Below are 13,157 nucleotides of genomic sequence, written 5' to 3'. Positions count from 1 at the left end.
GATTTAATTCCTCTGCAGTTACATCTCTGACTACAGTCTAGCATTCAAAATACTCGTCAACTATCATGGGTTCTACTGAGCATAGGTCTTTTGCTGCCAAAGATTTCATGTGAAGTTGAATTTTAAGTACCAGAAGTAGATTAGCTTGGCGAATGAAAGTACTATTAAGCATTCAACAACTGTTCTCACACAGCCTGGAACATAAAATGTGAGCTGATGAAACAGCTTGACAGAGAAAGAGAGCATGAACACATCACTCTTGTCACTTTTTTCCAGAGAGCTCTGAGATAGCAAACAAAGAAAATATATCACCCTCCAGACAAAAACAAAGAAAACAGGCTGGATTTAGATTTGGTTCAGAAACTGTGTAGGCTAACAATGCACCACCTCTGTGCAGGAAGAGATGATTCTGGGTGTGATCTGGGGGCTATGGCAGGGGTCCACGCTCACAACAGCTTTTGATCATTTTTCCCTTAAGACTTCACTTATAACTAAAAAGTGAAAATTCTGTAAAGAGATTTTGTTGTTGTCTAAATTCATAAAATTCTCACCTTGCATTAAATGTCCTTCATGTTCAAATCACTGAGACAGTGGTGGATTTTAAGGGTCTAGTATTCAAAAAAAAAAAAAAAATGCATTGAGTCTGTTGTTCAAAAGAAACTCCTTTTGTGTGCATCCAGAACTGCCTCTGTATTTTTACGGAAATAGTACGACCATTAATTGATGCACATATATCTGCATCTAAATACAGATTTGTGGAGGAGCATAACTTCAGCATGTAGATCCACATCCATATTTTGGTCTACAGGAGAATCATCTCTAATGGCACTTTGCTAACCAAAAACCCAAACCGTCTTTTCGAATCATCTTAGTAACACCAGAAAGGCTTCTACATCTGAATAAACACTAGCACTTAAAAATAAGTGCATCATCCCACTATGAATACACAGTGCATTATCATCAAATATTTTTAGATGCATACAAACTTAGCAGATTTATTTTCAGCTGAAAACCATCCATCAAAAATTTTGGAGAAGCCAAAACATTTCCACACTTCAAAAATAGATATATAAATCTTTTCAGTTTTGTCTGTAAGCAACAATTTGTTACAATATATGGGGGATTCTTCCTAATGCAGCATAATCCAAAATTAAATCCTGTGTTATTTTCGGCTCCAGGAAACACCTTTTTTTTTTTCTTCTCAGAACCCAACTGTTCTGCTAAAAGTTTGGATTTTTTTGGTGGACGAAAGGAGCAAGAAAATACTAAAATCTTGCTGTTTTGGTGGATGTGTATTGTTTCTGACATAGGCCACAAACTTTTTGTTCTGTTCAGAAAATTTACAATGACAAGCTTTAATTTCAGCTGAGAAATGTTGACGATGAAGCCCACCTTTTCTATTCAACTTCACAGACAAAAACACTATGCTGACCATTAGAACCAGTCTCTATGTAATCATGGAACCATGAAACCAGTAAAGTTAAAACATGATTTAAAGAAATAGAGCAGATACAAATATGCCCAACAGAAGTGGAAGGCTACAGAGCAGGGATGAGGATAGGCTGGTTGCCAAAGCTAACTTGTAGAAGGAGAGAAGCATAGAGAAAAGTATTATATGATTGTAAAAGATCATCCCGAAGGAGGTGTATACACACAAGCTAAAGAGCATGGCAAAAGCTCTCCATAAGTCCACTAGTGATGCAGTCGCAGTAAAGGGTGAAGAAATTTGATGCCTTAAAGCAAAGCAAAGATTCAAGCCAAGGAGAACACACAAAACATCTTCTGCAATGCTTACAAAGAATGAGGTATTCATTTTTAGTCCATAACAGATTTAAATATCAGCATAAAAGGAAACTTAATGGAACTCCACACAATAGAAATAAATTATGCTCTGAAAGTCTCCATTTATCTGGCTGATTTTAGTTACATATTTCAAATGAAATGAATGATACCTGAAAATCAATTTATCTCTGTTGACTACACCTATAAGCCTAGTTTGTATGGCTTTCACAGATGTCTATACCCTACCCTTTCAATCTGAAAGAAAATAGTGATTGCAAGCAATAGTTTGGGATTACTCCCAAAAAAAAAATCCTTTGAAAGAGACAGAATTGTATTTCTCTACTAACTTTTGGAATTCAAGTATTCTTTAACAGAGGATCCTTCAAAATGGAAATAGCACCATGCTGTCTGCATGCAAGGGTCTATTTGTCTACAGTAGATTAAAGCAGTCTACTAGCCATCAACATTTTACATGCAGCTTTTTAAAAAGAATTTACATTAAACATAACTAAAGAGGTCACAAAATAGAACAACACTGCCAAAACATGTTAATATCACCAGCATTTAATTTCTAAGTTGTGTTTATATTCAAAATACTTCCTCTGATTTTGTTCTGAAACTTAGGCTTTCAGAATAAGATTTGTGCATCTTATTCAACCTCACTCCTAAATACTGTTTAATCTTAAAATAATATTATATATATGTATATGTATTTATTTTGACAGGAAATGCACCTAAACTAATAACAATGAATACTGCAAATCTTTCTATTTAAAACAGGTGATGCACTAGCACCAAAAACGCAAATTTCTTCATTCTGCATGGGCAATAAGCAGCATTACTGTTCTCCAAAACACATCTTGAAGGGGTATTAGCTTCTAAACCCACATGTCTGGCTTCTGCCAAGATCAACACTAGCATCATAACCTCATTTTGTCTGCGAAGCTGGTATTTCTCTTCATGAAAACAACAAACCTTGAAACACAAAACCCATACTACAATGGCCAGGATTTAAAATATCAGCAGAGATTATGGTTATTTCTTAGTCCTTCCAACAATTTTTTGAGCCATACATTGCTTCACCCCCCTTAATTTCTGAGATATATCTAATATTGTCTCACATTCATGAAGAACGCAGTAATAACATTAACACAGGAGGCGTGATTAAGTAAAAGAGCAACCTCTGCCTGTACAAGTTCATTTTCAGAATGGATTAATTGATGTTCCTGACATGAACTATTTCTGGTCACCTGTTCAGTGCCTGCTGCCTTGGCAAAAGTCTGCAATAGGATGCCATAGTCTGTTTTAACAACACAGACATGGAATCATATTAGAAGGGTAAAGGAGAAAAGTAGGTATGTGTAATTTTTCTTCTTACAGAGATATGCATTAGAGCAAAAATGAATCATCACAAATCTCATAATTCAAAACCTGCCTGGATGCCATCCTGCACAGCCAACATGCTCTAGGTGATCCTGCTTGGCAGGGTGGTTGGACTAGATCTTCAGAGGTCCCTTCCAACCTCAATGGTTCTGTGATTCTGTGATTTCCAGAGAAGTCAGACATTTAAAAAAAAAAAAAAAAAAAAACACAGATACCATGTTATGCTTAAAACTGCATTGCAAAACCATTGGTGTGACAATAATATATAAAATTTTAAATTATGGTACAAATTCTCTGCCACAGGCCTAGTGCCACTGATGTTCCAAGAATAACTTTTGCCTTTCTAGAACTCCCTTACTTGCCTAATTCTACCCCTTCTTACATTTTACTTTTCTATATGAAAAACATACTCATTTATGCTCCTTAAGCTCTCACTTTGATGCCTGAAAAGAGAATAAACAAGCCAAAATAACATGTCAGAAAACACTGGCTACCAAACTACTGTGCAGCAAAAATAAGGCAGATATTTCAAAACATGTTCTCAGTACATAGTCCTTCAGGCAAGATGCAATTTCTCAGTAGCTTTCCTTTAAAAAAAAAAAAAAGTCTAGCACCATTGTCAGAAAGTGAACAAATTCAGGCTATTTGAATTAGCGGGAATAATGTACTCCAAAGGAAAGAAGCCCTCCACAAGAACACTGTAATAGCAGCAACGTTTGGTTTATATTAATATATCTTGTATTAATATAAATATAAGGTATCTTTTTTTGTCTGTGGACCCTAGATGAGCCAGACTAGAGAAGATTACCACAGATAGAACAGTACATTTGTTCACAGGTATTAGCTCCCATGTACAAAACTGTCTCTCAAAGAAACCTTCAGGAGAGAGTAGCAGGAAACTTAGGGTATCAGAATTAGAGCCTAAACTCAGATAACAGATCAAAGGACTGAAAAATTAACGATCCATAACTAAACCATAGCTACTGCTCTCAACACCCAGCAGCACGTGTTGTTCTAGCTGTGTATCAACAAACTTAGACTTGAATAAATGGCTTCTAAGCAGGCCTTGGTTAAGGTTATACTCAATTCTGCGAGAGAAAAGGGAGTTTCTACAACTGCAGTTTCAGAATAGTTAAGATTGTTTTGCTGTATAAAAGTGTTTGTGTTGTTTTTTAAATAAATCCTGGAGAAGCTGTTGTTCTTATGTCTGGAAGGAATGTTCTCTGTCTACAACAGGCATGATTTTTTTCATACAAAAAATAAAATAAAATCCCATAATAAGATTCATGTTATAAAATGCACATGAAAGTGATCAGATGAGGAAACAGATTCCCCTGGAATACCATAGTAAGAAATGCACGTTTTGCTCCATAAACATCTGCTTTAGAAATATGCTTGCATCAGCAAAACAATCAGACACCTTTTCCACTACCCCAGCTGTCAGCTGGGATTAGACACAGAAGGATGCTAACTCAATAGGAATTCAAAAGAGCTTAATACCTCCCAGCCAAAATGTGGCATGCTGTGGGGTCTGACCTGAAGCAATAAAAACCTGCCTATGTCTTGGATTTTTGCACGGAAACACACAAATCCACCATGAATAACAGATATCTCTGTCTTGCTTCTAAGGCTAAACTCATGCTTTTCGTGTATAAAAAATAACAGTGTGTTTCGGCAATGGCTGTTCCAGTGACCTCTGTGAGACTTTTAATCAAATCTAGCACATAGCTGGGGCTTCAGAGATTATTTGATTTCTTCTCTGGAAAGAGTGAAACAGCTCTTGTTTCAATTCATATTTCAATCTCTCAGAACACTGCATAATCAAAAAATGTAAGAGGCCTCAGCAACTTCAAAAAAAAAAAAAATTGAACTCAGTAATTAAAATAAAGATTAAAAATATCATGCAATCCTTCTGTGGCCATAGCAATATAAATACACCTCCCGGTTCCATGGCAACACTTCCTTTTCATTATTAAATATATTAATTATCTTGCAGGTTTTAGCATCACTCACTGCAGATGGGTTTCAGGCATCAATCCATCGAGTATACTGCTCCCCTCCTCTTGAGCTCGTCGTATTGAAACACTAGAGGTCAGTCTCCCAAAGAAAACTAATCACTGCTCTGTTCTGAATTCACGAGGAGTTATGGGACCTGGACTTCACCGCATTAAAACTGGCTCTAGAGATCCATCGGTCAGCAGAATGCCAGGTTCTCACAAGAACCTCACAAGAGCATCAGTCTGGGGGAATGTTTTTTTGTTCTTAAGCCAGTCTTCCCTGGGTATGTGGCTGATGGAGACTGAACCAGCTAGGCAAGTAGGAATTCTGCATTATATTTCACAGACACCTGCATGAAGCCCAGAGAGCTCACAAGCACAGAGAGAAAATAAACAAAGGATTCTGCCATATTTTTCCCAGGGCAGAGAATACAGGATTCAGATTCTCCCCCAACATTCCTCTTTATTATTTATTTATTTATTTTGGCTGACTGGCTTCGGTTCACTGGGATTTTAAGAATCTAAAGAGGCTAGCAGCAAAAGAATTGTTTACTTGAGTTAAAAAAAAAAAATCTACTACTCCAACATAAAAAGAGAAAAGCTGTGTTTCTTGCACAAAGAGTAGAACTCTTTTGTTTCTTTGCTTGTTTTAATTAATGCTGTTGCATTTACGAGGAGTAAGTCATGAGTGAGCAACCTGAGCACCTCCTAGTGTAAAATGAATTGATTCTATGGACAGAGAGAGCAATGGATGGCATTTACCTCAACTTCAGCACAGCTTTTGATGCTCTCCCCCAAAGCAGCAACACGTTTAAGTTTATACATTGCATTATGCTGGATGCATAGACAGCTACATGGATGGAAAACCAGTGGGGTGGGCAGGCTGAGAGGGCAGGTCTTGGTGGGTCACGCTCTACCTGGAGGTAGCAAGCAGAATACATTCGGGGCCTTTCCTGGCTTCTGTCCTCCTTCACATCTTCATCAATGACCTGAAGGAAGCCACGGAGGCTACTCTCATCAAGCTTGTACATGACACCAAATTGGGGCAGTGCTGGGGGGAGCAGTCTGTCTACTGAAGGGCAAGGCTGCCATTCAGAGGGACCTGAATGGGCCTCCAATAGACCTCAGGTATGAATAAATTGGAACAAGTTCAGCAGAGTGCCACCAAGATAACAGGAGGCTGGAGCACTTGCCCTTTGAGGTTGGACCCAGGACCACCGATGTCCCTTTGAATCTAAATGATCCTGTGACTGTTCATTTCAGGATATCCCATTTAAAAACTTTGTAAAGTCTGTAAAAGTCTGATTGCCAAATCAGGGAATTATTAACTAAGAGATCTCAGTTCCAGTCTATTTCAGACTGAATGATATTACACAAAGGCAAAGACTTATTAGATAATGCTGACCCCATGCCTACCATCCCAGGGTCCAATCACAAACACTTTAAGGTTGCAGAAGCCACTTCACCTTCACAAAACATGCAACAGTAGTTCAAGAATCCACAGAAAAACTACACGCCACATCTGGGCAGGAGACAGGAGTTAAGACCAAGTAACAGATCCAGTAGAAAATGCCTTGGAAATATCAGCATGACATTAAGACAACTAACAGAAGCACACAGCCTGAAAACGGGCCAGAATTCAAAGTGAGAAATCCCTGTTTTGCCAAAAACAGCCATTAAGGTCTCTGATAACTAAGCACAGGATTGCACCTGCCTTGTTGTATCTCTCCTGAGAAGCAGCTCCCTGACAGAGCAGCAGTCAGCGGCAAGGCACAGGCTCAAACGGAAAGGCAAGCCCTGCTGAACCCCAGGATATGGATAAAACCCTCAGGTTTGCTTATTTTGTGCAGTCAAGCAGAATCACTGCCTGCAGCATTTCCTTTGTTTGCTTATCTGCTCACTTTGCTATACTGTTTTTTCATCTATGGCCATTTCACTCTCCCTCCTTCTCTCCCCCATTTGCCTTTTTCATCACTAGTTTCATGCTCAATTAGCTCTCCAGTCTCCTTCCCTTCTCCCTAGGCAGGCATCAGTGCACTCCTTGTTTGGCCATAATCGCCTCCAAATCTCTGTCATCTCCATCTCTTCCAGAGCTAATGACTAGAACAGATCACAAAACAATTCAGATGATATCCCACATTCACCTGTGAGCTGGTGAGACAAAAACCAGGGCTTCCTGACACCAATATTCTAGATCCCATATATCCTCTAGCTGCAAGATAACCATCGTAATGGCTAACCTCTAGTGACTGCTTTCCAGCACAACTTTTTAGTTATATAATTCAATGAAAATAAAGGCAAAAGAGAGCAGAGACAAGGCTAAATGGAACTATTTTCATATGCAACATAAGTATAACAGGATATCAGAGAAAAAGGATGAAGAATGAGTAAACAATGTTTTTACCCCCAAGTGGAAATAAAGATCACCGTGGCTTCTATCCAGAAGTAAAGAAATGTATTGTTGTGCTGGTATCCTCCAGATCTCAATGGAAAACAAAAAACACAAATACACCACAGACACAGTAGCCTACATCAGCTAAAGTACTGGATGTTTTATCACAAACAAACTGTAGTTTTAGGAAAGTCAGAAAATCTTAGTATTTTCCCCCCTTTTTAATACCTTCTTTGCTCATGCTGATAAAGTGCATTTTACAAAAGCTTATTATTTAAACTACGCATTTGGTAACAGAGACATAAAAGCACAACTTCTTTGAGGCTCCCATTCCTGAAATCCTCTGCAAAGCTGGGTCTCACCAATCCTGTCTGACACAAGGGACAAACACCATAAACGTATCTCAGGCTTGGCAAGAAACTGCCTCAATAATCAGGTCTAGCACACACAGTGGGATCATCTGAGAAAGAAGACTAAGAAACAGCTGTAGCAGTAGAAGGAAAACAAGATAAAGACAGACAGGAAAGTGCTACAAAGGACAACGCTTCCTCCCTCCCTGCATAATTTAAGCCGTGTATTTATAAAACATCGTGAAGGTCTAATTATGTTAGCTTGTAATGAACACTTAATTGTAATTAGCCACAGTTTCAAGCTGGAGGGAACAGTTATTTTCATTACTGCTAATTAATGTACAGGATGCTGTGTAAGATTTTTTTTCCTAATTCTAATGAAGTGACCTCACCCACTCCATTGCTTTCCCATCTTTTAATATAGCAGGTTGCAACTCTGCCTTTGCTGCTGCTCATCACAATCCCATTCCATTTATTCTTTTTCTTTCATTATTCCTTTCAGTGTTCTCAAGCTGTGTAATTTCTCTCCGCAAATCCAGCAAGACATTAAAGGAAGTAGAGGCTTTGTTAGCATAGGCATAGTCCCATTAGTTTCAATAGGTTTCTCAGAACAAAATTTAAAAGAACTTTGTTTTGGATACAGCAGATATTTTCCTGAAAATTGTTTGGTTTGGTAGGTTTGGTTGGTTTTTGTTTCCTTTCTGAGGCATGTAAAAGAAAAACAAATGCCCAGTTTTTGGCTGAAACATTTTGATTTTCAAAGTTAATGCTTAAAAATAAAATCTCAACCTCTTCCATATGTGAGGAAAGTGAAATTATGAGGTGAAATTATTCATATAGACTAAAGATAGTTAAGTATTGTAGTTCTTTCCATACATGGTTGTTGTTTGGCACTCAAAAGTACCATCACAAAAATTATTTACTTCATTTTTCCACTACTTTCAGTTTCTTACCTTCAAATTAATACTGATCTGCCATCCAAATTCTGTTAATTATCAACTCTTCTGCTGTCTTCTCCTGACAGTCAAGAACTGGAACTATAGAGTCAGGCTCAGGTTCACGTCTTTGATATTTTCTTGGTAGCATTTCAAAAACATTCTGCTATGCAATCATCCAGCAATTACCTTCTTATTCCTCTTTGTTTTCAGGATTGAGTAGGACCATTTTTAATTCTTGGAAAAGTTTATATGAATTTGGCTACCACATAATTCCCAACAGCTGTATCATTACAGCAGAAAATTATAGTCTTTTACCAAACCTAGCATATTCTGAACATTCAGAAAGCAGACAACCCTACTCAGCACATTTCAAGCTTGGCAATCCTTTCAAAAAAAAAAATTTGCATTTAAAATTGCACTTTTCTGATTTGTGGCATAATAATAGGCCAATGGGGAAGAGCTTGCGCTCCTCTTGTGTTCTATCTAGATTGCATAAACAGAAAGATTACTTTGTCCAGAGAGTGTTTGTCAGAAATATTAAAATCCACTGAATCAGAACCAGTCACAGCTCACACACATGCTTGGTACCTTTTCAAAGCAAAAAGAATCCAGAATTTAAGCGTATATGCTACAGTCTTACATTTTACTCTATTTAATTCAGTCTATGAAGAAAGGACATCCTTCCTCCCCCCCCCAAAAAAAAAAAATCAAACCAAAAAAACATAACAGATAAAGCATAAGCCAAACTCTATTGATTAAGAATTAAGATGACTTCAAAGGGGAGGGCATTACCTCTACTTATGTGTTCAGCTGAAGCAGCTGGTACTGCCTATTACTGTTAAATATGGACACCAGAGCAAACAAAACAGACTTCATGGTTAATCCCATGCCTTCCACTGGTCATTGCCACACAGGAGAAAATAATATTGGTCAATGTTCCCAAACACTGTCACTAAATCCAGGCCTTTGAGAATTCCCCCCCCCCAAAAAAAAAAAAAACAAACAAACAAACAAAAAAAAAAAAAAACTCACTAAAGTAAGCCTACAATAAACACCATCATATAATTGATGAACAGGAACAACGATCTCAGACATAATCCTGTAACTGTCTTTGCTATTCCATAACCTATAGATAAATGTTTTTCTATTTCTTCTAGACCTGTTCTTCTATTTGCAGTAAGACCTTTTGCAAATTAGCAAGGCTAACGTGGTTAAATGTGTTGGTGCACTTCTCAACTCAGGACAATGAATCGTTGAATACTGAGCTGTATGGATTGCCTGGGTTACCACTGTGAGGCACTGGGGTCAGAGAAAGCATTCTTCAGGAATGGTTCAGCTCACTCAGGTCAAGTACAGCTTACTGACCTACCCAAGGAGCACATTAGTTTTCACAGTGTAAGACCCACCACTTCACAGATAACCGCATTTCAGGACAGACAAAAAGCCCTTTGTGTGAAAACTTGGTTTATGTTTTTCCCCAGAGATTAAGTGTTATCCCATGTGATAAACACACAATAACCTACATTAATGTAAGACATAAATGCAATTTTACTATCTTGTATTTCTTTCTTACTGTATTTCCTTCCCTGGCTTATGTTTGTTTGGAGTGTTTTTTCAAACCAATTTTCCCACACTGCTGACAGCACTGAATAAAGAAGCTCCAAAGATGCTTGAAAGAGGTATTTGAAATCCTCCATGGCAATATGCAGGTACATTAAAATAGCTCACAGCACTTGGGCTATTACCAGGAGGCATGTTTTAATATGACAGATGCATAGCAGCCTATCTTCTCTGAAAGCACAGAAGGAAAAGAAAGAACACCAAGTTCTGTGAACATTTCACTACATGCCTCATTTATGTAATCCACAAGTTAATGAGAAAAAGAATAAGCAGATTCCCTCGGTGAAGTCCCAAACAGCTAATACGATATGTCCATTCTACCTATAGTTTTTTAATTAAAAGAAAAAAAGAGACTAGTCACTGAAGATGCCATTAGATTTCCCAGCTGTTTCTGAACCATTTTGTGATTTTGTCCTTGACAGCAGGTAAAGGAATAATGCAAACCTTGATGGCCAGCTTATTTCAAGGAAAGAGGCTTTTCCTGCAATGTTTTCACAGGTAATTCAGAAACCAGAATCTCTGAACTAAGGTCTGCAAATCAAGTCACACATAAAAGAAACTGCAATCATAAGCTGCGCTGCTGTAATTCCTGAACTGCAGTGCAACCAGAACTGCAACTCTTTGCCCTCAAAGCAATAACATCAATATGCAGAAACTGATCATGAATAGAAAGTAACTTTACACTTTGAATATCTGCTTGAGTGTTACTATGCTGAAATGCCATGGAATGTACAAAAAACACATTTACCATTGTATTTATTCACTGAGGTGATTAAAAGCTCCATGGTGGAATGGAAAGAGAGACTGACACATGGCCTGGAAAACAACATCTGTCCACTGTGAAACCATACAGGACCCTTCAGCTGCTGGAAGTCTGAAATGAAATCAATTCTGCAGTCCTGGACAGTAGAGTAGCTCTTCAGGAGCTTCTACGCCCAGTACAAGTCTGGCCTCTAGCAGATGAGCACCAGGGGAACCTTGCTGTGGTAATTTAATACACTGCTACTCTTCCCCTCAGTGGGAGGGATATATCCAACAGCATCCATGCTCAAGCAGCCAGCATACAAGCCACAGCATCATAGCCTCTGCGCTGGAGACAAAAACAAACAAAACAAAACAAAACAAAACAAAACAAAACAACAAAAAAAAAGATTTGAACAGAAGTGACAGATTTTGAACAATAGTAGCAGCTGAGAACAGATTTATTTCAGTCTCAGTCTGCTGATCTGCATTGGTGGCAGCAACTCTGGCACAAGGAAAACCTAACAAGCAGAGGAGAAATTCATCCTGCTATTGCTGGATTCACAGCATCTGTAAGAGCCTTGAAGGTCTTCTGTGGCTCCCCTGACATACTGTCCTCCAAATTCACTACACACTGCTGTGACTCAATTAGCAATTTAACCCACGAGATTCCAGAGATCTAGCTACAGCATTACTGTGAAGGGCAATAGATCTGCTCTTTGCACTGACTCCAAGCAACAGGAACAAAATTATAATCTTGTTTTACTTTTCCCCTTTATTGTAGCATAGCCCAAAAATAAAGGATAAAGCAGCAATTTTAAATCAGCATCAGAGGGTACATTTGATCACTCAGCATCTGAGGAAGACAAAATGACAGCCAAGATGACAAGAATTCTCCAGCCTGTGCCACTTAGAGCCTTTTTATTATTTTCAGTTCTTCATGTTCATTTCCATGCATTCAAGCAATGCAGAGCTCTGCAGTTGACATGAATCTTAATTATGGATTTTTATTTTTTTTGAACAACACTGATGATATATGCCCATATAATGCACAGGGCTCAGGCACATAAAAGGAAACTGTACATGTCAGACATGTTAAAAAAGAGGACTAGGGAAAAAAAAAAAAAAAAAAAAAAAAAAAATTTTGATTTGCTTAAGAGGTTCTGGAAAGTTTAAGTACTAGCAAGCAGAAGGACCCTATCTGATTGGTGATCTCAAAATCACAGAATTTTGGCCCATATGTTTGTATACATACATATGTATACATATAAATACACAGATTTATGGAGTTAAGAAGTTATTGTTAGTTTTATTTATGTCTTACCAACCTAATTTAAAATTTTCCAGTTATGAATTAGTCCAATTGCAATAGTCCACAATACTGCAGAAAAGCATCGTACAGTTAAAATTGTTACACGCACTAAAAATTCCCTTAGAATTATCTATTATCCATCCCTTTTTACAGCATTACATGTATATTCACCCTTCATGTCCATCTGTTTGATGGCTTCCATTTTCCTCAAATAGAGTAGGAGTAAAGCTGATGACAAGTCTTCAGCATCCCGAGGTCCTCACCAGGAGGAGTTCAATGTTCACAGTGCCATTCCCTTCTTCCTCAAATCCACTAACAGTCATTCTTACATTTGCTTAACAGACCCTGCTTATATCATCTTTCATTCCTTTGTTTCCCAGTTGTTTGGGTTTGTTTGTTCTCAAGCATGTATAAACTAGCTTTACCCAATTGACAAGGCAGCTCTTCTGTAATGATTGCCAACTGACTGGGACTTCTGATATCACCTTGCCTTTTCACTCCACCGCATAATCTATTATTTTGGTTACTTGCTATTACTATAAAATAAAGCTAAACTAAAGCCAAATGATGCAATGATCATTTTAGTTTAAAACAATTACCCCTTGTCCTATCGCTATGTGCTCTTTTAAAAAAGTCTCTTGT

This window comes from Aythya fuligula, chromosome 3, assembly GCF_009819795.1.
Source record: "Aythya fuligula isolate bAytFul2 chromosome 3, bAytFul2.pri, whole genome shotgun sequence".
Lineage (NCBI taxonomy): Eukaryota > Metazoa > Chordata > Aves > Anseriformes > Anatidae > Aythya > Aythya fuligula.
This window is presented reverse-complemented; position numbering follows the sequence as displayed.